This window comes from Mesoplodon densirostris, chromosome 14 (assembly GCF_025265405.1).
Source record: "Mesoplodon densirostris isolate mMesDen1 chromosome 14, mMesDen1 primary haplotype, whole genome shotgun sequence".
Taxonomy (NCBI): domain Eukaryota; kingdom Metazoa; phylum Chordata; class Mammalia; order Artiodactyla; family Ziphiidae; genus Mesoplodon; species Mesoplodon densirostris.
Genome location: NC_082674.1, coordinates 74592018 through 74616764, shown reverse-complemented (window position 1 = coordinate 74616764; position 24747 = coordinate 74592018). Strand labels below are relative to the sequence as shown.

Sequence of the window (24747 nt, the reverse complement as noted above, 5' to 3'; positions counted from 1 at the left end):
CAGAGTGATGATGCTACCTTCTGGAGCTCCTCTGAGCCACCCAGTCTCCTGAAGTTTGGGTTTCCTTCCCTGTTAATGAGTGTGGGTTCTCTTCATAGTCTCTGTGTACTGTGAAATATTCATCTCACTTATAAGCAAAATAAAACAGAGGCATGTTGACTTTCCCTGAACTCCAGGCATTTTTCCTTGGAAAAGATTTCTCTCCAGGACTGAGCAACACTTTCCCCATTCTTGCCCTGGGTCTGGGCTCTCCCTCCCCCACAGTCTCCTAGCAGTCACTGACTGCAGTTTAAGGAGTAGGCCTGATGGGCAGGTAGCGGGGGTCTCCTTGTCTTGACACCTGGCTTGTAGAGATCTGTGGACAGTGCTCCTGCCTCTCTTCCTAAAGTCTTTAAACATGGTGTTACTGAATGCAAGTTCATGTGCCTGATCCATAGTGAGGCCAAACAGTACTGAAATGTCAGAGTTTGGAGCAGAGAAAGGTTTACTGCAGGGACCCACAAGGAGATGGGTGGCTTGTGCCCCCAAAACCCCAAACTCCTTGAAGGGTTTCAGCAAAGCACTTTTAAAGGCCAGGTGAGGGAGGGGTATGGTTAGTTGTTGCAGGCTTCTTGGTGTTGGATTCCTTTGCTCTTGGAGCTGTCCACATAGGTCAGGTCACGATGTTCCTGTAAACCTCCAACAAGACAAATGTTATTCTCTGTTCTGCAACTTTTTTTTTTTTTTTTTTTTTTTTTTGTGGTACATGGGCCTCTCACTGTTGTGGCCTCTCCCCTTGTGAAGCACAGGCTCCGGATGTGCAGGCTCAGTGGCCATGGCTCACGGGCCCAGCTGCTCCACGGCATGTGGGATCTTCCCGGACCGGGGCACGAACCTGCGTCCCCTGCATTGGCAGGCGGACTCTCAACCACTGCGCCACCAGAGAAGCCCTGTTCTGCAACTTTTTATCTCTATATGAATGGACTCTTAAAGGTCAGAGTCCTGAGAGTAGGCTATCCTGTATACTTCAGGCTATAGGCAACATTCTTTTACAAAAGGTGCAGAGCCCGCATGATTAAGCACAAGCAACAAAGCACAAAGGGTTAAAGTAAAAGGAACAGATCTAACATGGAGTCAGATTTGTTCTTCCCTGTTACAGTGTCAGCCAGGGCTTGGCTGCAGTGATGGTCTTCATCTGTCCTGTCTAGTAGAGCTTTGGCTGCTGCTGCTGCTGAAATAGCCCTTCTTTCCTCAGAGTCTGAAATAGTGGCCTGAAAATCATCTTCTACACCCCTCTATTTCTGGGTCTTCTCGGGGAGTCAGGGAAATTAATCATTTAAGCAAACTCCAACAAGTGGCCTTTTTGCTGATTGCTTTGTGTCTGATCAGGACTTAAAAGTATTCTGTGATATTCTTTGAAACTTGGTTTCATCCCAGGCCACTGGTGTTCCCCAAGTCAGCAGTGACTTCTGAGAGGCCACACCCCTCAGCACTCCAGTTCCTCCTGGGTTACAGCCATCCACTGGAGATGAACTGGCTCCGGTGTAATGGTTTGTTGGGGGACACTGCCCACTGCCTCTGGCAGGCTCAAGTGAGGCCCCCTAAGTGACAGATATGAATGTCTGGTCACAAAAACAAGTCCAGCCAGACACTTTCTTTGATTTCTAGAATTCAGTTTAATTTTTGATTCCAGTGCCCTTCTATTCCAGGGGATTGGGGGGAAATTAACCCCAGTCATTCCCAGGGACTCCTCCTGAGCTTTTCCCACAGCTTGGAGATCCTAGGCAGTGCTAAGGCATCGGGAGGGGTGTCTAGTAATTAGACATCTCTTCCTGAAAACTGCCCTATAAATACCCATTGTCCCCTGTCTCACGGCCACTCCAGGTTGAGCAGTTCTCTGCTGCTCCCATGCTGGCTTTGGATGTGGGAGTCGTTTGCAGACTCTGCCCCACCCCCGTTCACCCTGCGCCTTCCTCCCAAGGTGCTGCAAAGACACGGAGCCAGTTCCCACCCTCTCCTGGGATGCTCTCCTCCTCTCCCCCAAGCCAAGGGGAACCTCCTTCTAATCTGGGATGACTCCTCTCTACCTCCTGCTTCTTAAAGCTGCCTGCTCGGTAAACGCCAGTGCCTCTCCTCAGGGGTTAGGCTTAAAAAGAAAAAGCCAGAATGTCTTGCAGCCTATTTTATCTTTCTGCTCTGCCTTCTTTAGGGCAAGGAGAATGGCTGCTTGAATGTGGAGGGAGTGGGTAGGGAGGAGGAAGTATAGGGATAACAGATTACCATCAAAAATATGATCCAACGACACGCATAAGTACGACCTTTTTATGAGAGTGAAACCCTAACCCCAGGATGGGTTTTCTGTGGAGGTAGATAATATAACTAGTTACTTTGTTTTTTGATTTTATAAAATAACACTTCAGGAATCAGTGCTGGAGAATGGAAAATGGAGAGTTCGTGTGCTATTAAGTTGGTGCCACATGTAGCTTTGGAGCTGTTCTGTTAAATATGGGAGCCACTGACCACATGTGGCTACTGAGCACTGAAATGTGAGTCCAATTTGAGATGTGCTGTAAGTATAAAATACACCCTGGATTTCAAAGACTGAGTGAGGAAAAAAATGTAAATTATGACATAAATAGTTTTTAATATAGATTATATGTCAAAATGATAATATGAACATATGGGTTATATCAAATATATTAATAAAATTAAGTTTTTCCTAAGATTTGGCTACTAGAAAATTGGAAATTATACATGTGGTTCACCTACTATTGAATTAGTATTGGATAGCGCTGCTCTAGAGCCATGCTAGCTGCCCCGTCGATTAAGTAGCTGTGTAACTTTGGGAAAGTCATTTAACCTTTCTGCTTCCTTTCCTCATCTATAAAATGGGAATAATAGATTGTTATTACTATATTATATTATGCTATATTATATTAGTTGTGTTAAATGATGAGGAGACAGAGAGGAATAAGGCACTGTCCTATGTTCAATGAACGCAAATGCAGTAAAATCAAGAGCCTGGGCTTTGGAGTCAGGCCTGGGTTTGGATTTGTCACTTAGCTGTGTGATCGTGGTTGAGGTACTTAACTAATCTGAGCTTTAGCTTTCTTATTTATGAATGGGGATGATGATGTTTACCTTATGGGTTGTTAGGAATATATATATATATATATATATATATATATGAGTGTGTGTATATATGTGTATATGTGTGTATACACTGTATGAAACACTGTGTGTATACACACACACACACAGTGTTTTATGTAGTACCTGGCACATAGTTAGCCAGTCAATAATTATAACTGCTGTTATGGCCATGACCATCATCATCCTGTGGGTTACCCTACTGTTATTACCACTAGGTAAGCAACTTAAAGACTAAGTTTTTTTTATCACCTTTACTTTTCTTCTGTCATCCCAATTCTCATGTTTGTTTTAATAGTTTTTTGTTTTTAGTTTTTTAATAGTTCTGCTATTAAGTACATTCTGTTCTCACTTATAGTCCATCTCCTTTGGTTTCCCCAGCCACCTCTTGGTTGGCTAAAATTTATCTTCTAATAGTTTCCTCAAGGAGGGAATCAGAGGAACAATATTCCCAGGGTTTCCAAATGTTCTTTTCTACGTCTTTATACTTAAGGGACAGCTTGGTTGGATAGAATGCCCTTGGCTCACTTTTTGTTTGTCTTGTGTGTGTCATGGGTGGTGCTCCAGTGTCTTCTCATAGTGTGTGCTGCTGAGAAGAAATCCAAGGCCAACTTGATTTTTTTCTTTTGTAAGTGACTTTATCTTTTTGCCTGGTTGCTCAGAGGTTTCTTTTATTCCACCAGATAAAATTGACATATAGTATTGTGAAAATTTAAGGTGTACAATGTAATACACATATATATTGTGAAATGATTATCATACTAAGCTTAGTTAATGCATCCTTCACCTCACATAATTACATTTTTTTGTGTGTGGTGAGAACATTCAATTAGCAACCTTCAAGTGTATAATACTGTATTGTTAAATATAGTCACCACACTGTACATTAGATCCCCAGGACTTATTCATCTAATAACTGAAAGTTTGCACCCTTTGACCAATTTCTCCCCATTTCTCTCAGCCCCAGCCCCTGGCAACCACCATTCTACTCTCTCTTTCTATGAGTTTGGCTTTTTTTGTTTCCACATATAAGTGAGATCATACAGTATTTGTCTTTCTCTATCTGACTATTTCACTTAGCATAATGCCCTCAAGGTCCATCCATGTTGTTGCAAATGACAGGATTTCCTTCTTTCTCATGGATGAGTAATATTGCATTGATACACTTCAAATTTTTATACCCATAAAAAATATATAAAATCACATTTTCTTTATCCATTCATCTGTCATTGGATGCTTCGGTTACTTCCATGTCTTGAATATTGTAAGTAATGCTGGAATGAACATGGGAGTGTAGATATCTCTTCAAAATAGTAATTTCATTTCCTTTGGGTATATACCCAGAAGTGGGATTGCTGGATCATATGGTACTTGTGTTTTCAATTTTTTTGAGGAACCTCCATCCTGTTTTCCATAGTGGCTTCACCAATTTACATTTCGCACCAACAGGGCACAAAAGTTCCCTTTTCACTACCTCCACACCAACACTGTTGTATTTTTGATAATAGCCATTCTAACAGGTGTGCAGGGATATCTTTTGCATTTCCCTGGTAATTAGTGATGTTGAGTACCTTCCCATGTATCTGTTGGCCATTTGTATGTCTTTTCTGGAAAAATATCTATTCAAATCCTTTGTCCATTTTAATTGGATTGTTTGTATTTTGCTATTAAGTTGTATGAGTTCCTTATATATTTTGCATATTAACTTCCTCTAAGATAGATGGTTTGTAAATATTTACTTCCATTCTGTAAGTTGCCTTTTGTTTTGCTGATTGTTTCTTTTGCTGTGCAGAAGATTTTTAGTTTGATGTAGCCCCACTTGTTTATTTTTGCTTTTGTTGCTTGCTCTATTGGTGTCATATCCAAAAACATTGTTGCCAAAACCAGTATCAAGGAGCTTTCCCCCTATGTTTTCTTCTAGTATTTTACAGTTTCAAGTCTTATGTTTAAGTCTCTAATCTGTTGCAAGTTAATTTGGTGAGTGGTATAATATAGGGGTCCAGTTTCATTCTTCCGCATGTGCATATTCAGTTTTTCCAGCACCATTTATTGAAGAGACTATAATTTTTCTATTGAGGATTCTTGGCTCCCTTGTCAGGTATTAGTTGACTGTATATGCATGGGTTTATTTCTGGGTTCTTTATTCAGTTCCATTGGTCTGTGTGTCACTTTTATGCCAGTACCATACTGTTTTGATTACTATTGTGTTGCAATAGAGCTTGAAATCAGGGATCATGATGCCTCCAGCTTTGTTCTTATTTCCCAGGATTGCTTTGGATATTCAGGGTCTTATTTGGTTCCATATGAATTTTAGGATTGTTTTTTCTATTTCTGTGAAAAATGCCTTTGGAATTAAAAAAAATTAATTAATTAGTTAATTTATTTAATTTTTGGCTGCGTTGGGTCTTCATTGCTACTCACGGGCTTTCTCTAGTTGCAGCGAGTGGGGGCTACTCTTCATTGCAGTGCATGGGCTTCTCATTGTGGTGGCTTCTCTTGTTGGGAGCACAGGCTCTAGGCACGCGGGCTTCAGTAGCTGTGGCACGTGGGCTCAGTAGTTGTGGCTCGTGGGCTCTAGAGCGCAGGCTCAGTAGTTGTGGCACACAGGCTTAGTTGCTCCACGGCATGTGGGATCTTCCCGGACCAGGGCTCGAACCCCTGTCCCCTGCACTGGCAAGCAGATTCTTAACCACTGTGCCACCAGGGAAGCCCCCTTTGGGATTTTAGTAGGAATTGCCTTGAATCTATAGATGGCTTTGGGTAATATAGACACTTTAACAATATTAATTATTCTAATTCACAAACGAGATATTTTTCCATTTATTTGTGTCTTCATCAATTTATTTTATCAATGTCTTATAATTTGTCAGTGTACAGATCTTTCAACATTTTGGTTAAATTTATTTCTAAGTATTTTATTATTTTTGATGCTATTATAAGTGGGATTGTTTTCTTTATATCTTTTTCAGATAATTTGTTGTTAGTATATAGAAACACAACTGATTTTTGCCTGTTGATTTTGTATCCTGCAACTTTACTGAATTTGTTTATTAGTTCTAATAGGTTTTTTGGTGGAGTTTTTAAGATCATATCATCTGCAAACAGAGACTATTTTACTTCTGCCTGTCTGATTTGGATATATTTATTTATTTTTCTTGCCCGATTGCTCTTGCTAGGACTTCCAGTGCTATGCTGAATGGGAGTAGTGAGAGTGGAAACTCTTTTCTTGTTCCTGATCTTAGTGGGAAATCTTTCAGCCTTTCACCACTGAGTATGTTAGCTGTGAGTTTGTCATATATGGTTTTTATTATGTTGAGGTATATTCCTTCTGTACCCAATTTCTTGAAAGTTCACTTTGTGTTCATTTATCATGAAAGAATGTTGAATTTTGTGAAATGCTTTTTGTACATCTATTGAGAGAATCATAATTTGGTGTATCACATTTATTAATTTGTGTATGTTGAACAATCTTTGCATCCCAGGGATAAATCCTACTTGATCATGGTGTATGAACCTTTTAATGTGATGTTGAATTTTGTCTGCTAGTATTTTGTTGAGAATTTTTGCATACATATTCATTAGTGATATTAGTCTATAGTAAACTTTTCTTGTAGTGTCATTATTTGGCTTTGGTATAAGGGTAGTGCTGGCCTCATAAAATGAGCTTGGAAGTGCTCCCTCTTTTCCAGTTTTTTGGAAGAGCTTGAGGAGGATTGGTATTAATTCTTAATCTGTTCAGATTTTCCTTTTTTTTTTTTTTTTTACAGTTTAGATTGGTTTAATCTTGAAATGTAATCCAATAAGACTAAAAACTAAACATTTCACGTCCTGTACCAAATAGTAAAATACTCGAAGGCCTTCAGGATCCTTTGACTTATTAACATCAATAAGAGAACCTATTTCTGATGTGGTAAAAGAAATGTGTTCATCTCCAATTACAATTTCAAGCTCCTGCCGGCCAACCCTGTCAGAGGGAGGCCACAAAGCATCATCTTCTTTTGTAATTTACTGTCATCAATAATTCTCTTCAGTTCTTCCATTACACTCTTGTGTGCCTAAGCCTCCCTTCTGATCATGACATCATTTTTATAATTGCTGTTGTTAGCATATCTAAGTTTTCTGTCCGGCCAAAACTCAAACTCCAGAAACTCGTGTCTAAACTTGCCCTTGTGCCTTACATAGTAGCGTAGGTAAAAACCACTGGCCATAGCCATCCTTGTCCCCGAAAAGCCCGCCGAAGGCCCAAACGACATGCCTCCAGGCACCTGGCCCAGATTTTCTTTTTCTTCATGATTCAGTGTTGGTAGTTTCTGTATTTCTAGGAATTTATCCATTCTTTTAGGTTATCCAATTTGTTGGCATGTGATTATTTATAATAGTCTCTTATGATCCTTTGTATTTCTATTGTGTCATATTTAGATTTCATTTCTAATTTTATTTGAGTCTTTGCTCTTTTTTTGGGGGGGTCCATATGGTTTATTGAATGGATGGATGGAGAGAAAATGATGATGATGAGCAGCTGCCAACTCAAGAAAAAAACTCTTGGTTATTGAAGTCATCCAGGCACAGCAGAGGGACCAGGGCCAGCCTTCCCTGGCCCTGCAAGGGCACTGCTGTCAGGACTCAGAGCCAGCTAAAGGGGACGCCAAGCCCCCAGTCCCAGCGCTTTGCCCCTGATCTCTCATGCTGAGTGAACAGTTCTCCTTTGATGCTCTGAGCAGGCAGCAGGGAGCTCTTCACATGGAGACCTCACTGTCCATTCTCTGCCCCACTGGTGTCCACGAACAATAGGAATCTTGGGGAGAAATACCAGCAATCCCAGATCCCAAGTCACCCCAAGGTCACTGACTCATGGGACTTCCTCAACAGTCTCCAGATCTAAGGCTGACCTGTTATCTGTGAGCCAGACATGCCTCTTGGGGGCACCATGTTGCATCTGTGGAGTCTACTAAGCAAAGGCACTGTCTCAGGGTTTCTACCTCCCACCGAACCGATCTGAACTCGTTCCAGTGTGAGACCCAAATATAGATGTATTGACTGGTTTCTACCAGGAGACTCCTTAACTTCAAAGACAAAGTGAATCCCTGCAGTCGGGGCGCTAGCCTGGTCACCATATCACAGGGGTGGGATGGGGAGCAAAGGCCTGAGCTCTGAAGGGAATGGCAGGAGAAAAAAGATAGTGTGTGAAAGATCCAGGGTTTGGAAGGGACAACTGGGCCCTTCAAACATGGAAAAATGTCTTTCAGTGACTCCTCTCCCAGTACTATCGATGACCAGGGCACAGGCAACCCATGATCACTGAGTCTTTGCTCTTTTTTCTTAGTCTAGCTAAAGGTTTGTCAATTTTATCTTTCCAAAATACTGTCTTAGTTTTGTTATACATATTGTAGCTTATTTATTATTGTAGCTTATTATAGTTGTTTTTAATATTATTGTTTAACTTCTGTGCTAGAGATAAAAGTGATATACACACCACGATTACAACATTTGGGTATTCTGAATTGAACTATATAATTACCTTTACCAGTGAGTTTTATACTTTTATATATTTTTAAGTTGTTACTTAGCATCCTTTCATTTCAACTCCCTTTAGCATTTCTGTAAGGTAGATGTAGTGATGATGAACTTCCTTTGCTTTTGTTTGTCTGTGAAATTCTTTATCTCGCCTTCATTTCTGAAGGACAGTTTTGCTGGGTATAGTTTTCTTGATTGACAGTTTTTTGCTTTTAGCACTTTGAATATTTCATATCATCTCATTCCCTCATGGCCTGCAGACTTTCTGCAGAGAAATCTGCTGATAGCCTTATGGGGTTCCCTTGTTCATGATAAGTCATTTTTCTCTTGCTGCTTTCAAAATTTTCTCTTTGTCTTTGATTTTTTACATTTTGATGATAGTGTGTCTCAGAGTGATCTCCTTTGGGTTGGTCTTGCTTGGGGTCCTTGGGGTCCTTTGAGATTCTTCTACTTAAATGTCCATATCTCTTTCTAGATTTGGGAAGTTTTCAGCTATTATTTCTTTAAATAATCTTTCTGCCCCTTTCTGTCTTTTCCTTCTGGGACTCCTATGTTGTGAATATTCGTTTGCTTGAAGGTGTCCCATAATTCATATAGGTTTTCTTCACTCTTTTTCATTCTTTTTCCTTTTTGTTCTTCTAATCGGCTAATTTCAAGTGTTCTGTCTTCAAGTTTTCTGATTCTGCTTCATGATCAAGTATGTTGTTGAGGCTCTCTATAGAATTTTTCAGTTCTGACATTGTATTCTTCAGGTTCAGGATTTCTGTTTTGGTTCTTTTTTATGGTTTCTGTTTCTTTATTAAACTCATTTTGTTCATGCATTGTTTTCCTGATTTTGTTTAGTTATCTGTGTTCTTGCATTTTACTGAGCTTCTTTAAGATGATTATTTTGAATTCTTTTTCAAGTAATCTGTAGGTCTCCATTTCTTTGGGGTCAGTTACTGGAGCTTTATTAATTCCTTTGATGGTGTCATCTTTGCCTGATTCTTAATGATTCATGTAGCCTTGCATTGGTATCTGTACATTTGAAGAAGCATACACTTCTTCCAGTCTTTACAGATTGGTTTCCATAGGTAAAAACCTTCTCCTGTCTGTTCCCTGGGCTGATGGACTACCTCTGAAATCTCAGTTGTGCTGGGTTAGACCCAGTTATGTGGCTGTTGCTGGGTCTGTAGTGGGATCTTCAGTTGGCAGGCTTGTTATCAGGGGCTGGGACAGGTGTGGATCCTGTCTGGTCTCTGGGTGAATGGGACTACCTCCAGTACCTTGTTCAGTAGAATGTTGTGGGATAAGGATCCTCTTCAGGTTGGATCCTCTTCAGGTTCCACAGTTGGGTCCTTAGACAGCAGGTCTATTACTAGGTGTGCAGGGGGCATGGCTCCCACTAGATCCCTGGGAGGACTGATGCCTGGTCACTGGATGGGCCCCTAGGTGGGCAGGACTGGCCCTGGATCATGGCTGAGAGGGGCTGGAATGGGGCCCCAGGGTTGTTTGAGATTCTATAGCGATGTTTGATGTCTGCAGTCCTGGCCCTGGAGGCACAGATGTGTATGTCTCCCACCAGGTCCCGGGGCAGGTTGGGCTCAGTGGTGTGGACTGAGGCTGGGAGGGCCTGGAACTGAGTATATGTCCTTTTCAGAGTCTCTTGGAGCACAGACAGTAGTGTGTACTACTGGGTCCCTTGCTGGCAGGTCTGCTGGTGGACTGAAGCTGTGTTGAGGTTGGAGCCCAGTACAGGGAGCCCAGTACAGGGCCCTTCTGGGAGTTCAGACTGGAGAGTGTCCCACTGGGGCCCTGGACCCTAAGGACTGCTGGCAGACGGAGGCTGTGAGGGGGTTAGAGGAAAGTATGGGGCCCTTTCTGGATCTCTGGGGATATAGACAGGTATTTCTCCTGTAGGATCCCTGTGCCAGCAAGACTGTGGACAATGGCTGGGATGGGCTGGAGCCCAATTACAGGGCCTATTCAGAATCTACAGTCTGACTGAGTTTGGGGGCTTACCTCCAGGGGCTCCCAGATTGTGGCCAAGAGGGGCTGGAACTGGTTCACGGGCCAATTCAGGGTCCACAGCTGGGACCGAGGGCTATATGTCTATTACCTGATACTCGGGTGAGCATGGCTCCTCCTGGGTCCTTTGGCATATGGTGCTGGGGACAGGACCAAGCCAAACAGGGCTGTAGTCAAGTCCTCAGGGGCACAAAGCTGTTTCTGTTTTTGTAGTGGGGATCATGGTTGGTAAGTCAGCAGCATGGGGCAGACCTGCCTTCTCAAAACACCTCTTGTTGGTCTTGGACTTCACAATCTCCTACCTGGATCCCAAAGCTCCTATGAAGGCACTTTCAAAGCTCCTATGAAGGCACTTTTGTCTGTGGGTGGATGCCAAATTATTGTTGTTGAGGCAGGGCTATGATCAAGGAATATCTTATTCAGCCATTTTGTTCCAAAGGATTCTTTTTTTTATCTTTAAATCCATTAAGTCCTAGGATATGTCTCAACCTTGACTGCTGTGGTTGATATTCCCTGGTATGTAGTGTACCCTTTAATATGAACATCTAAGACTTCTATTTCAGGCAAGTTTCCTTGAACTATACTTTAAAATACTTCTCTGCTCTGTTGTTTTATTTATTACTATTTTTAAATTTAACAAACACTTGGACATTGCATGGAATATGCCAGGCACTGTTCCAGCCTCTTATCAAATTTTAACCCACTTAAACTTCCTAACAGCCCTATGGAGTTGGTACTAATATTATCCTCAATTTAGTGATGGGGAAACCAAGAAAGAAAGTGGTTAAGAAACTTGTCCAAATTCACATTCACTTCATTGACATGAAGTCAAACACTTCATTTTCTTAACCGTTGTGCCAGGCTGGTTTTCTTCTTTGGTGACTCACTTTATGTATAAAGTATGATAGCTCTCCTTTGACTGTCTCCTATTATTTTCTCTCTAATGTTTTAGAATACTTTATTTCTGCTTGTGTTCACCTTGTCTGATTTCTTATAGTGAGTTCCAGCATATATTTTCTTTGTTGATTTCCCACCATTTTCATCTTAATTTCTGTGATTTTTTTTCTTCTTTCCTGACTTTTTCATATTTCATCTCTTCCTGTTATCTTGCCATCACATTCTTGAGTTTTTGCATGTCTGCTTTGTTTTCTTCCTTCAGGGAAATGATGGCTTCATATATATTTTTAAATTCATAGTGAAATATTGGATCATAATTTTCATGTATTCCCTGGTAACATTTTTAGTGAGTGTTATTCATCTCTTGGTAATTTTGCTGCTCTTCCCCTCATTTTTTTCTTATGTTCTTCTTTGGATGCTGTGTGCTGGCTTCCTCTTTATTATTCACCACTGAAAGGACACAAGATAGGTATCTGCTGGTGGTTCATATGGCAGATGGTGTGGGGAAGGGGCTATGCTTCATGGCTAAAGGCACTCTTCTTTGCTGTTACCGAGAGTGGTTCCTGCAAATAAGTTTTCTCTGGGTGATAGTTTGTGATGCTCTCCCTCTTGCCTTTCTGAACCAAGTCGGCAGACCCCAACAGATAAATGGGCAAAAGAAGTTAAATACAAAAATGTTCAATTTCACTACTGTTCACTACTAATTGACATTAATTTCTTTATCAAAGCAAATTCAGCTGGAAACAGTGAGATATTATTTTTATGCTAATTCAGGTTCAGTGAAATGGGTATTCCATATACACTGCTGATGTGACTTAGATTGTCTTAAAACTTTTTTTTGGAAAGCAATTCAGTGTGAGAGATTACCCCAAAATGTTTAATCATGTTGATCTGGTATTTTCACTACTAGAAATCTATCTCCCCCAGAAGTCTAAAGTACAGAAAGAAATACACCACCAAAAAAGATATTCACACCATTCACTGATTAACCTTTCTTTCTCCACTGATGTATGTGGATTCCTTTGCAATATATCATTATTACATTCCTGTATGTGATAGGCTTGCCCTGGGCCATCTACTCTGCTTCATTGCCCTGTCGCACTCTACTCTTGATTGGTAATGACCTTTTGACATTCAATTTGTTTTTCTATCTGCCCTGTATATTTACTGTAGATGTGAAAAATGGGTTTGATGTTATCCGAATAAACGTTCATTTTGTGTATTGCTGGACTGAATATTCTAAGTGGTGGGCACATATATTCTTGGTTTCTGTGCTGTCTTATTCAACACATGCTTTTTCTCATAATATACACTGGCTTTTAAAGCTTTTCATTTTTTGCCCCCAATACATTTTCCTTTCTTCCTTTCTTTTTCTTTTCTCCACTCCTCCCCTACCCTGTTTATTAGTATAGATTTGGGTAGGTCCAGTGATATAATTTGAAAGCAAATAAAAGATTGAGTTGTGAGGAGACGTTCAAGATGGCGGAGGAGTGAGACCTGGAGATCGCCTTCTTCCCCACAAATACACCAGAAATTCATCTACAAATGGAACAACTCCTACAGAACACCTACTGAACGCTGGCAGAAGACCTCAGACCTCCCAAAAGGCAAGAAACTCCCCACGTACCTGGGTAGGGCAAAAGAAAAAAGGAAAAACAGAGACGAAAGAATAGGGATGGGACCTGCTCCAGTGGGAGGGAGCTGTGAAGGAGGAAAGGTTTCCACACACTAGAAGCCCCTTCACGGGCGGAGACTGCGCGTGGCGGGGGAGAATAAGTTTCGGAGCCACGGAGGAGAGCGCAGCAACAGAGGTGCGGAGGGCAAAGCGGAGAGATTCCCGCACAGAGGATCACTGCCGACCGGCACTCACCAGCCCGAGAGGCTTGTCTGCTCACCCGCCGGGGCGGGCGGGGCTGGGAGCTGAGGCTCAGGCTTCGGTCGGAGCGCAGGGAGAGGACTGGGGTTGGCTGCGTGAAAACAGCCTGAAGGGGACTAGTGCGCCACGGCTAGCCGGGAGGGAGTCCGGGGAAAAGTCTGGAGCTGCCGAAGAGGCAAGAGACCGTTGTTTCGGGGTGCGCGAGGAGAGGGGATTCAGAGCACCGCCTAAATGAGCTCTAGAGACGGGTGCGCGCCGCGGCTATCAGCGCGGACACCAGAGATGGGCATGAGACGCTAAGACTGCTGCTGCAGCCACCAAGAAGCCTGTGTGTGAGCACAGGTCACTGTCCACACCTCCCCTCCTGGGAGCCTGTGCAGCCCGCCACTGCCAGGGTCCCGTGATCCAGGGACAACTTCCCCAGGAGAACGCACGGCGTGCCTCAGGCTGGTGCAACGTCACGCTAGCCTCTGCTGCCGCAGGCTCGCCCCACACTCCATACCACTCCCTCCCCCAGGCCTGAGTGAGCCAGAGCCCCCGAATCAGCTGCTCCTTTAACCCCGTCCTGTCTGAGCAAAGAACAGACGCCCTCAGGTGACCTACACGCAGAGGTGGCGCCAAATCCAAAGCTGAAACCCAGGAGTTGTGCAAACAAAGAAGAGAAAGGGGAATCTCTCCCAGCAGCCTCGGGAGCAGCAGATTAAATCTCCACAATCAACCTGATGTACCCTGCATCTGTGGAATACCTGAATAGACAATGAATCATCCCAAACTGAGGCAGTGGACTTTGGGAGCAAGATATCACAAAGAAAGAAAACTACAGGCCAGTGTCACTGATGAACATAGACCTAAAAATCCTCAACAAAATACTAGCAAACAGAATCCAACAGCACATTAAAAGGATCATACACCATGATCAAGTGGGGTTTATCCCAGGAATGCAAGGATTCTTCAATATACGCAAATCAATGAGATACACCATGTTAACAAATTGAAAGAGAAAAACCATATGATCATCTCAATAGATGCAGAAAAAGCTTTTGACAAAATTCAACGCCCATTTATGATAAAAACCCTCCATAAAGTAGGCATAGAGGGAACTTACCTCAACATAATAAGGCCATATATGACAGACCCACAGCCAATATCGTTCTCATGGTGAAAAACTGAAACTATTTCCCCTAAGATCAGGAACAAGACAAGGTTGCCCACTCTCACCACTATTATTCAACATAGTTTTGGAAGTTTTAGCCACAGCAGTCAGACAAGAAAAAGAAATACAAGGAATCCAAATCGGAAAAGAAGTAAAGCTGTCATTGTTTGCAGATGACGTGATACTATACATAGAGAATCCTAAAGATGCTACCAGAAAACTCCTAGAGCTAATCAATGAATTTGGTAAAGTAGCAGGATACAAAATTAATGCACAGAAATCTCTTGCATTCCTGTACACCAATGATGAAAAATCTGAAAGAAAAATTAAGGAAACCCTCCCATTTAACATTGCAACAAAAAGAATAAAATACCTAGGAATAAACCTACCTCTGGAGACAAAAGACCTGTATACAGAAAACTATAAGACACTGATGAAAGAAATTAAAGATGATACAAACAGATGGAGAGATATACCATGTTCTTGGATTGGAGGATTCAATATTGTGAAAATGACTATACTACCCAAAGCAATGTACAGATTCAGTGCAATCCCTATCAAACTACCAATGGCATTTTTCACAGAACTAGAACAAAAAATTTCACAATTTGTATGGAAACACAAAAGACCCCGAGTAGCCAAAGCAATCTTGAGAAAGAAAAACAGAGCTGGAGGAATCAGGCTCTCTGACTTCAGACTATACTACAAAGCTACAGTAATCAAGACAGAATGGTACTGGCACAAAAACAGAAATATAGATCAATGGAACAGGTTAGAAAGCCCAGAAATAAGCCCACACACCTATGGTCACCTTATCTTTGATAAAGGAGGCAAGACTATACAATGGAGAAAAGACAGACTCTTCAATAAGTGGTGCTGGGAAAACTGGACAGCTACATGTAAAGGAATGAAATCAGAACACTCCCTAACACCATACACAAAAATAAACTCAAAATGGATTAAAGACCTAAATGTAAGGCCAGACACCATAAAACTCTTAGAGGAAAATGTAGGCAGAACACTTTAGGACATAAATCACAGGAAGATCCTTTTTGACCCACCTCCTAGAGAAATGGAAATAAAAACAAAAATAAACAAATGGGACCTAATGAAACAAAGCCTTTTGCACAGCAAAGGAGACCATAAACAAGATGAAAAGACAACCCTCAGAATGGGAGAAAATATTTGCAAATGAAGCAACTGACAAAGGACTAATCTCCAAAATTTACAAGCAGCTCATGCAGCTCAATATCAAAAAAACAAACAACCCAATCCAAAAATTGACAGAAGACCTAAATGGACGTTTCTCCAAAGAAGATATACAGACAGCCAACAAACACATGAAAGAATGTTCAGCATCACTAATCATTAGAGAAATGAAAATCAAAACTACAGTGAGGTATCAACTCACAGCAGTCAGACTGGCCATCATCAAAAAATCTACGAACAGTAAACGCTGGAGAGGGTGTGGAGAAAAGGGAACCCTCTTGCACTGTTGGTGGGAATGTAAATTGATACAGCCACTATGGAGAACAGTATGGAGCTTCCTTAAACTAAAAATAGAACTACCTTATGGACCCAGCAATCCCACTCCTGGGCATATACCCTGAGAAAACCATAATTCAAATAGAGTCATGTACCACAGTCTTCACTGCAGCTCTATATACAATATTCAGGACATGGAAGCAACCTAAGTGTCCATCAACAGATGAATGGATAAAGAAGATGTGGCAGTATATACAATGGAATATTACTCAGCCTTAAAAAGAAATGAAATTGAGTTATCTGTAGTGAGGTGGATGGACCTAGAGTCTGTCATACAGAGTGAAGTAAGTCAGAAGGAGAAAAACAAATACTGTATGCTAACACATATATATGGAATCTAAAAAAAGAAAAAAATGGTTATGAAGTACCTAGGGGTAGGATAGGAATAATGATGCAGATGTAGAGAATGGAGAATGGACTTATGGACACGGGGAATGGGAAGGGTAAGCTGGGACAAAGTGAGAGAGTGGCATTGACATATATACACTACCAAATGTAAAATAGATAGCTAGTGGGAAGCAGCCGCATAGCACAGGGAGATCAGCTCAGTGCTTTGTGACCACCTAGAGGGGTGGGATAGGGAGGGTGGGAGGGAGATGCAAGAGGGAGGAGATATGGGGATATATGTGTATGTATAGCTGATTCGCTTTGTTATAAAGCAGAAACTAACACACCATTGTAAAGCAATTATACTCCAATAAAGATGTTTAAATAAAAAAAGACTGAGTTGTATCAGCAGTTTGCTTACTGCAGCTTTCCTTGCCAGTGTATTATAAAGCCTTTAAAAATTTGGACCAATTATATTGCATTTGTGCCCATTACGGATTCAAGATTTAAAAGGCTATAATTATTCTCTAAAGTTTCCGAAGTCCTTTGGGCTACTCCAACTCAGATTAGGGGTGACTGGATAAATTAGATAAATGCATAGCTACAGGTTCTTATTTCATATAATTTTGATGAGTGATACTTGTACATAAATAGATATTTGTAGGAATCTGCATTTCTTGTAATGGGTTTGATAAATGAATCGTCATAGTATCTACAAATAAGTTAATTATGTGTGAATTTTAACGAACTTTTAGGCCTCATATTTTGGGGCAAATCCTTACATCATCCTCTTACCCTCAGATAGCAAAAAGTAGTTATAGGCTGAGAACAATTTTGTCTTGTTTCTTGCTTCCTTGCAAAGACAGGAATAGATACATTGTGTACAATCATTTCTTTATTCTCTGCTTGCTTTGGATTCTTATATGTACTTGGAAGAATTTCCCCCCAGATTGAATTTTTTCCTGTTTGCTCATTTTCCCAGGACTGCTCTTTTTGGGTGATAGAAAGCTTTTCCAGTGTTTTGACACAGGCAATATGTGCTACTTAGGGTGGTACATTAAATAGTGCATTACATTAAAAAATTTTTCCTACATTACTTCCTAAGAGTTCATGGGCAGTTTTCTTTGGCTGTCAGGAATGTTTAGAGAGAGGACAGGAAGAGGACTAAGGTTCATGGCACCTACTGCGTCAGCCCCGCTGAGCACTTGCGCATATGGTGGTGCTGCCCACCTCAGGAATCAAGAGTAAATTGCCTCTCACCTCTGATTCTGTGCTGTCCAAAGACCTTCCCCTGGATTTCTGAGAACTCTTAGGGGAGCGGGACTACCCTTCTATTCTCCTTGCCCTCTGGGATCCTCTGTTTGCCTGGCGCTGTGTCTGCTTTTTCCATGCTAGTCTGGATGAAAATTCAGCTCCTCTCTTTATTCCCTCCCACCATCCTCCTCGCACACTCTTCATTAGGTGTGATTCTTTTAAAAAAATATTTATTTATTTATTCGGCTGTGCCGAGTCTTAGTTGTGGCCTGCGGGATCTTTAGTTTTGGCATGCAGGATCTTTTTAGTCGTGGCATGTGGGAATCTTTCAGTTGCGGCATGCATGCAGGATTTAGTTCCATGACGAGGGATCGAACCCTGTCCCCTGCATTGGAAGTGTGGAGTCTTAACTGCTGGACCACCAGGGAAGTCCCCATTAGGTGATATTTTAATAGCTGCTGCTGAGCCACTGGAAGAGGAAAGAGTGACATACATCCTCCCTGGCTCCTCCCTTCTGTTTCTTCCTTTTGCCTCCTGAAGCTTCTCAACATTTCTTTTCAAGAGCAAAGCCTGCCACTGAGTCTCCCCTCCAATCCTGACGGCTGTGTCTTGTAGTTGGGGTTCACTGAGCTTCTTGGACCTGCTGGTTTATAGTTTTCATCAAATTAGTAATACTTTCGCCATTATTTCTTGATCACAGGTCTACAGGTCAACTGCAGATTGATTAATTGAGGAGGGACGTGTCCTCCTTTAACTAGTGCTCTCCAGGATATATTTCTGTTGTGGCAGTCAGCATGAGCAGTGAGCACAAGCGTCAAGCCAAGCCATGCAGCCCTACTTAAGGCCTCTGCTCATGTCACACCCACTAATATTCTGTTGGCCAACGCAAATGACATGACCAAGTCCCACATCAAGCAGATGAGGACATCTACTTCACTCACACTGAGGTGGGCAGGGAAATGAATATTCGCTAAACAATAATGCAAGCTCTCACAATGTTTTATTCTTGTATGATTCTTTTTTTGGCTCTGGCAAACAGTGTTTGCTGGAAAGTGAATCAACTTTGGAGGCAGACCTGGATTCAAACCCTAGTTAGTTTTGCCACTAACTACTTGTGTGACTTTAGGTAAGTTACCTAATCTTTCTGAGCTATGTTCTCTTAGTTGTAAAAATGGGAAAAATCACATTTACCTCATATGATTGTTGGGGGAATTAAGGCATATAACACCCATGGTAATGTTTAGTACAAAATTGACATTCAATTAATATTAGTTTCCTTTTAGGATTCCAAGTGGGCTTTTATTGTAGACATTGGCTCTAGAAAGTGAAATAATCCAACAGGATAGTGAGCATTTTCAGACTAGTTATGATACTAACCAGTTTATTCGCATGCATAGTGATGGATGGGAATCGGAATTTGGAAGTAGGAAGTGAATATTGTACTGATTAGCTGCGTCCTGATTGGAGGTGGATCCATTTCCAAGGTTTATATTAAGGGTAGGTGACCAGGACCTTTCTAGAGGAAATCAGGAGCACCTGTTCATCTACTAGCAGTGGTACATAGGATTATACTGTGGGGCCCTTTCTGGGCATGACTTTCCCCCATTTCCCTATTGTCACATTGGGTGCAGTGAGAGGTGTGAATGGTGCAGGAATATTTGTCAGTTGGACGTGGTAATTTTCAGTTCTCAGAAGCTTTCATGATTGCATGGGATGGATTGTTCTGCATGGGAGCTGGGTTATTGCTGACTTGGGAAGGAACTTTAACTGCTGGTCCTTTCCAGGGACTGTATCTTTAAGGGGTACAGTCCTAATTCCATGGGAAGCTGCTCCTTAAGTTAGGAAAGCCTTGTGGGCCCAGAGTGAGGGGTCTACGTAGTGGTCTGGGGGCTCCCTCTCAGGAAGGAAAAAGGCTTCTGATCTCTAGGGTTCGGAGCAGACCTCATCTTTTACTTTGGTTTTTCTCTTCCTGTTTTGTCCTCAAAAATTTAATTAAACTGGGCCTCCCTGGTGGCGCAGTGGTTGAGAGTCCGCCTGCCGATGCAGGGGATACGGGTTCGTGCCCCGGTCTGGGGGGATCCCATATGCCGCGGAGCGGCTGGGCCCGTGAGCCATGGCCGCTGGGCCTGCGCATCCGGAGCCTGTGCTCCGCAACGGGAGAGGCCACAACAGTGAGAGGCCCGCGTACAGCAAAAAAAAAAAAAAAAAAATTTAATTAAACTGAAATAGTAAGTATGGACTGAGAAAATCACATTAGAGTAAAATTTTTCACTGAGGGCCTGGCATCAGCCTAAACAAAAATCAATAATTTTGGCATTGATGTGGCTAGCTCGAAATCCGGACTCATCGGTGAAGCTGGCAGTGGACTCTTTTTCCATGCCAGGCTCTTCAGAATTGAGAATGCAAGACATCCAGCGGTAGGATGAGCACCCAGGCTGATGGCCGTGGTTGGAGCTCTGAGCTCCCACTTCAAGCCAGAGCTGGTATCTCATACCAGAGCAGGAGGAAGGGGAGGGGTGGGGGGGGGGGAGGAAGAAGAAGAGGAAGATGCAGACACTTGAGGGGCAGTCTTAACTTTAGCGTGTTTCATATGTACAACCACAGCCCACAGCTCAGGACCCCCTCATGGCTCCAGGTCAGGGTTAGGCAGCTCACCACCTTTCGCTTCTAGCCCCATCTCCCGCCATCAGCCATTGTTAGTAGATCTGTGATCGCCTCTTCCTTCTGAGCCTGGACTCCCCTCGGCCAGCTCAGCCCAGCATGCTGGCCAGCCTCTGCTCCTTGAGCAGAAGCAGCAAATAGGTTCAGTGTGCTCATCACCATATTTTGCTCATGGGATAAGAGAAAGCCTGCAATGAATAAGTAAAAAGGAGTGAGTTCTGGAAAAGATGAAAACTCTAATTTGAAAAGATACATCTACTCCAATGTTCATAGCAGAACTATTTACAATAGACAAGACATGGAAGCAACCTAAATGTCCATTGACAGATGAATGGATAAAGAAGATGTGGTACATATATATGATGGAATATTACTCAGACATAAAAAGAATGAACTAATGCCATTTGCAGCAACATGGATGGACCTAGAGATTATCATACTAAGTGAAGTAAGTCAGAGAAAGACAAATATGATATCACTTGTATGTGAAATCTAAAAAACGGATACAAATGAACTTATTTGCAGAACAGAAATAGACTCAAAAACATTGAAAACACACTTATGGTTACCAAGGGGGCAAGGGTCGGGGAGGGATCAATTAGGAATTTGGGACTATACACATGACTATATACAAAACAGATAAACAACAAGGACTTACTGTACAGCACAGGGAACTATATTCAATGCCTTGTAATAACCTATAATGGAAAAGTATCTGAAAAAGCATATACACACACATATATGTATAGTATAACTGAGTCACTTTGCGGTACCCCTGACATTGTAAATCAACTATACTTCAATTTTTTTTAAATGGGGAAAAAAGGAGTGAATTTCAGGTAATAGGAAAAGACAGTGTTTTTCTGAGAGTGTTTTTGTTTGTGTCCAGTACTTCTGGCAAAATGGTGTTAGAAAATCTGTTCTGCTCAACAGTATTATTCTGAAGTCCAAAAATGGTGTAGCTGTAAAAATTTGGCTGATTCTGCCTTTGGAAACTGCAATTTTTTGTGTGTCGGTGGAGAAAAATGCATGAACGAAACTCAATATTACAAAACCAGAATTTATTTGTTTTAAGGTATGTTCAGGCTGGCAGGCTTAAGGAGAAAAAACAACCAAGTCCTCATTTTTGGAAGACACTTGTGATCTTTAATTAGATATTTAAAGTTTGCTGGCCCATCACTGAGGCTTGCCTTGGCTTCTTTGTTTGTAAGCTCTAATTTAATATAGAAGCACTGACTGGTGCCTGTTCATGGGCTACCGAGAGCAGTTCTCTCAGAGGTCTCCTTCCTGCTCCCTAGAACTCAGTTTAATTCAGTGGACGGAGCTGGAGCAGCTGCACTTCCAAAATTGCTGCCACATTCCAGTTTACAAGGCTGAGACTTTATCTCCGAAGTCCTGCTCCTTCTAATAATGGCTTGCCTTGGATTTCTTATTACTGCTGTGAGACAGTCCTCTTGTTAGCAAAGCATTTATGAAGCGCCTTCTGTGTGCTTTAGTGTCTCACTAGGGGTGAGGAGGAGATTCAGAAGGAATAAAAGACAAGTTTCCTATTCAGGGAACCCTAAACTCTTAGGATATCAATTATGCTTCTGCTTGATGATTTCAAAGTTGCTCCTTCACAAAAAGGAGGGGATATATGTATATGTATAGGTGATTCACTTTGCTGCACAGCAGAAACTAACACAACATTGTAAAGCAATTATATTCCAATAAAAATTAATTAAAAAATAATAAAAGTGGGGAAAAAAAGCTGCTCCTTCCCATCACAACTGCAGGATCTCAGTTTAGGATTTAAGAATTGCCCACCTACACTCAACCCTCTTGTTCCCTTAGTTCACACCTTCACCTAATGTGTAGGAAGGTATAGTTTTCCCCACCAGAGAGTAAGTCCCTTTAAGGGCAGGGACCCCCTGTATTTTTTTCCCCCATAGTGGGTTTAAATCCTGGGTTCCTTGTTTATTCTTAGCCTGTCACCAGGACCCCTGCACTGCTCACTGGAACCCTCTCTTGGCACCAGGCAGTGGTGGGCTCAGCTCAGTTCTTTAGTCACCAAGATAATCAATCTCTTAGAATCACACTGAAATAATCAAGTGGGTTCAGACATCCTGCATCACCTAACAAAACATTGAAGCATAGAGAAACCTCTGAAAAATCTTTTAAAAATTAAATTGAATTACTAGGAAAAAGAGCTAGTGTAGATTTCTGATTACATTTGAATACGCTTGTTCTGATTTCAAGGTGAGGGATCTCCTCCACATATATTATTTGAAAGTGGAGCATTGTGCTGAGCTCCGGGGTTACAATGATGAAAAAGGGGGTCCCTCTCTTCAAGAAGCTGATGTTCTGGAGCAGCCTGCAGGGTGTCAGGGATGTACCAAGGAGAGTAGTTACAAAAAGGGGTAAACGTAGTCTGTCCTCAAAGTAATAACAGTTTGATAAGGGATGCAGTATGCCAATAGTAGAAGCTCAACACTGGAGAGCTCTCAGAGTTAGTAGAACCCATCGGGGCTGCCTGTGGGTGACTGCCAATCCCAGCGCAGGCAGATTACAGCTAAGCAAGCAGGTGTGTGCTACAACTCAGCAGAGTGCTGCATTAGGTCCTGACCTTGGTGGTACAACTCACCAACCATCATCGTCTACAGATCAGAATTACAAACTGGGTGGTTTCCATACCAGGAAGAGATGAGCCTATAAGCCCCTTGAAGGAAACTAAAAGCAACCAGTACATAACAGATGAGGTTTGCTTACACAAATCCTGCATTGTGGTAATTTTTGAGGATATACAAGGACACTGCTCCACATGGAAAGAGTATGGGGAGGGGGAGTTGAGACAGACCTGAGGCTGAAGCCTGACTTCATCACTTATTAGTTGTGTGGCCTTGGGCAAGTTCCTTAACTTCTCTGAACCACAGTTTGCTCATCTGTTAAGTGGGAGTGATGAGCCCTACTTGGGTGATGGTTGTAAGAACAAATGAAGTAGTATGTTTAAGTGCCCAACACAGTGACTGGCACATAGTAGGTACAAAGTCAGTTTTACTTTCCCCCCTTCCTCCTTCTTTATGTATCAACAGGAAGCAGCCATTATGAAATACATCTAAAATAAACGACACTCTTAGAAATAGTAGAATATCATGAACCATATCAATGAGAGTGGCCTGGCACGGGTATCTGGAAGATGGTATGTCAAGGACTGTCTGACACCTTGAAGGTCAGACACAAAAAGAGCTCTGACTCTTCAGGAGCATTTCTTTAGGGCAGAAGTAGGGACATCAGGGTATTAGAATACCATTCCCAGAAATCACCCAACTTTTTTGTTTTTTCTCCAAGCATATGCTGGCTAGAAATAATTTGCGTACATGCCTGACTTGCCTGAGAGACTAAAGCTTCGCAAACTTTTGTTGCAAGAGAATCACGGGGATGCTTGTAAGAGTACAGTTTCCTGGATTCCCACCCTCAGAGTGAGTCTGGGGTGTGGCCTAGGAATCTGCATTTTGATAAGCTGATTGGGGGTTCTGACACAAGTTCTGAGGACCACACTTTGGGAAGACCACTCTGGAGGGGGAGCCGCTTCAAAGCTCACACTGTTTCCTATTCACTGTGTATTTCCAGTGCCCAGATATCATGGGCGTTGATTGAGTTTTGTTGAAGAAATGAATGAATGACGATTCTCCGAGAAGATGTCCTGTTGTGAAAAGTATATTTTTAAATGATTGGCTTCCTGGTTTCTAGGTTAGACTCTTGTGAATTTGAAGAAATAATGAATCTCCTAAAACGTACTCATTCCTGAATGACCTGGCAGAGCTGGGAAGAGACCCCTCTAAGTGAGTGAGACCCAGTCCCCAGTAGCCCGTGTGACCTACCATCCCCAAAACGGGTTTCCATTGAGGGCAGGAGGCATAGCAGATGCTAGCGTGGGATCGCTCCCGCAAAACAGCAGTCCTAGCCTTACTGTTTCTCTCTTGGTTCAGAGTTGGTTGATAGAAATCAGTGAGTAGCCCTGTGAGCATCTTATAATTCTTTTGGGGCACTGTAAGTCCCTTAGAACCAAAAGAAGCGCAGGCCTTTTATGTGATTAGAAAAGCTGAAAAACAAAAACTTTGATAAATTTGCTCTAAAGGAAACTCATAAAGTTCCTTCGAATTTACCATTTCATTAAAACACTTACCTTTGAGTTGGTGTCTTCTGAATGGCATTAGTGATTCTAAATAGAATAGATTTATCCAACTAAACTTTATTCATGGGCATTTGGGGCATTTTCTCTTTAGATATTGCTTCTCTGTTCTTGTGCCTGTGTCTTTATCACCTGTTTGCTAGTAGCCCCCAGAGTCTGGGGTCATGCTTCTTACTGAGTTTTGTGGAACACTTGCTCTCTACCGTGGGGAGA

At 42.1% G+C, this 24747-nt stretch overlaps 1 protein-coding gene, 1 non-coding gene and 1 pseudogene across 2 annotated transcripts in view; 1 reads left to right on the top strand and 2 right to left on the bottom strand.

Moving 5' to 3' along the window:
• The window catches only part of VWA3B (von Willebrand factor A domain containing 3B), a 195928-nt gene that overhangs the window by 34841 nt on the left and 136340 nt on the right, over nt 1–24747 (top strand).
• Nucleotides 6898–7343, bottom strand: LOC132501558 (protein mago nashi homolog 2-like; annotated as a pseudogene).
• On the bottom strand, nt 8310–8439 carry LOC132502257 (small nucleolar RNA SNORA71). Its single transcript, XR_009534450.1, has one exon. It is a non-coding gene; the product is annotated as a small nucleolar RNA SNORA71 (small nucleolar RNA).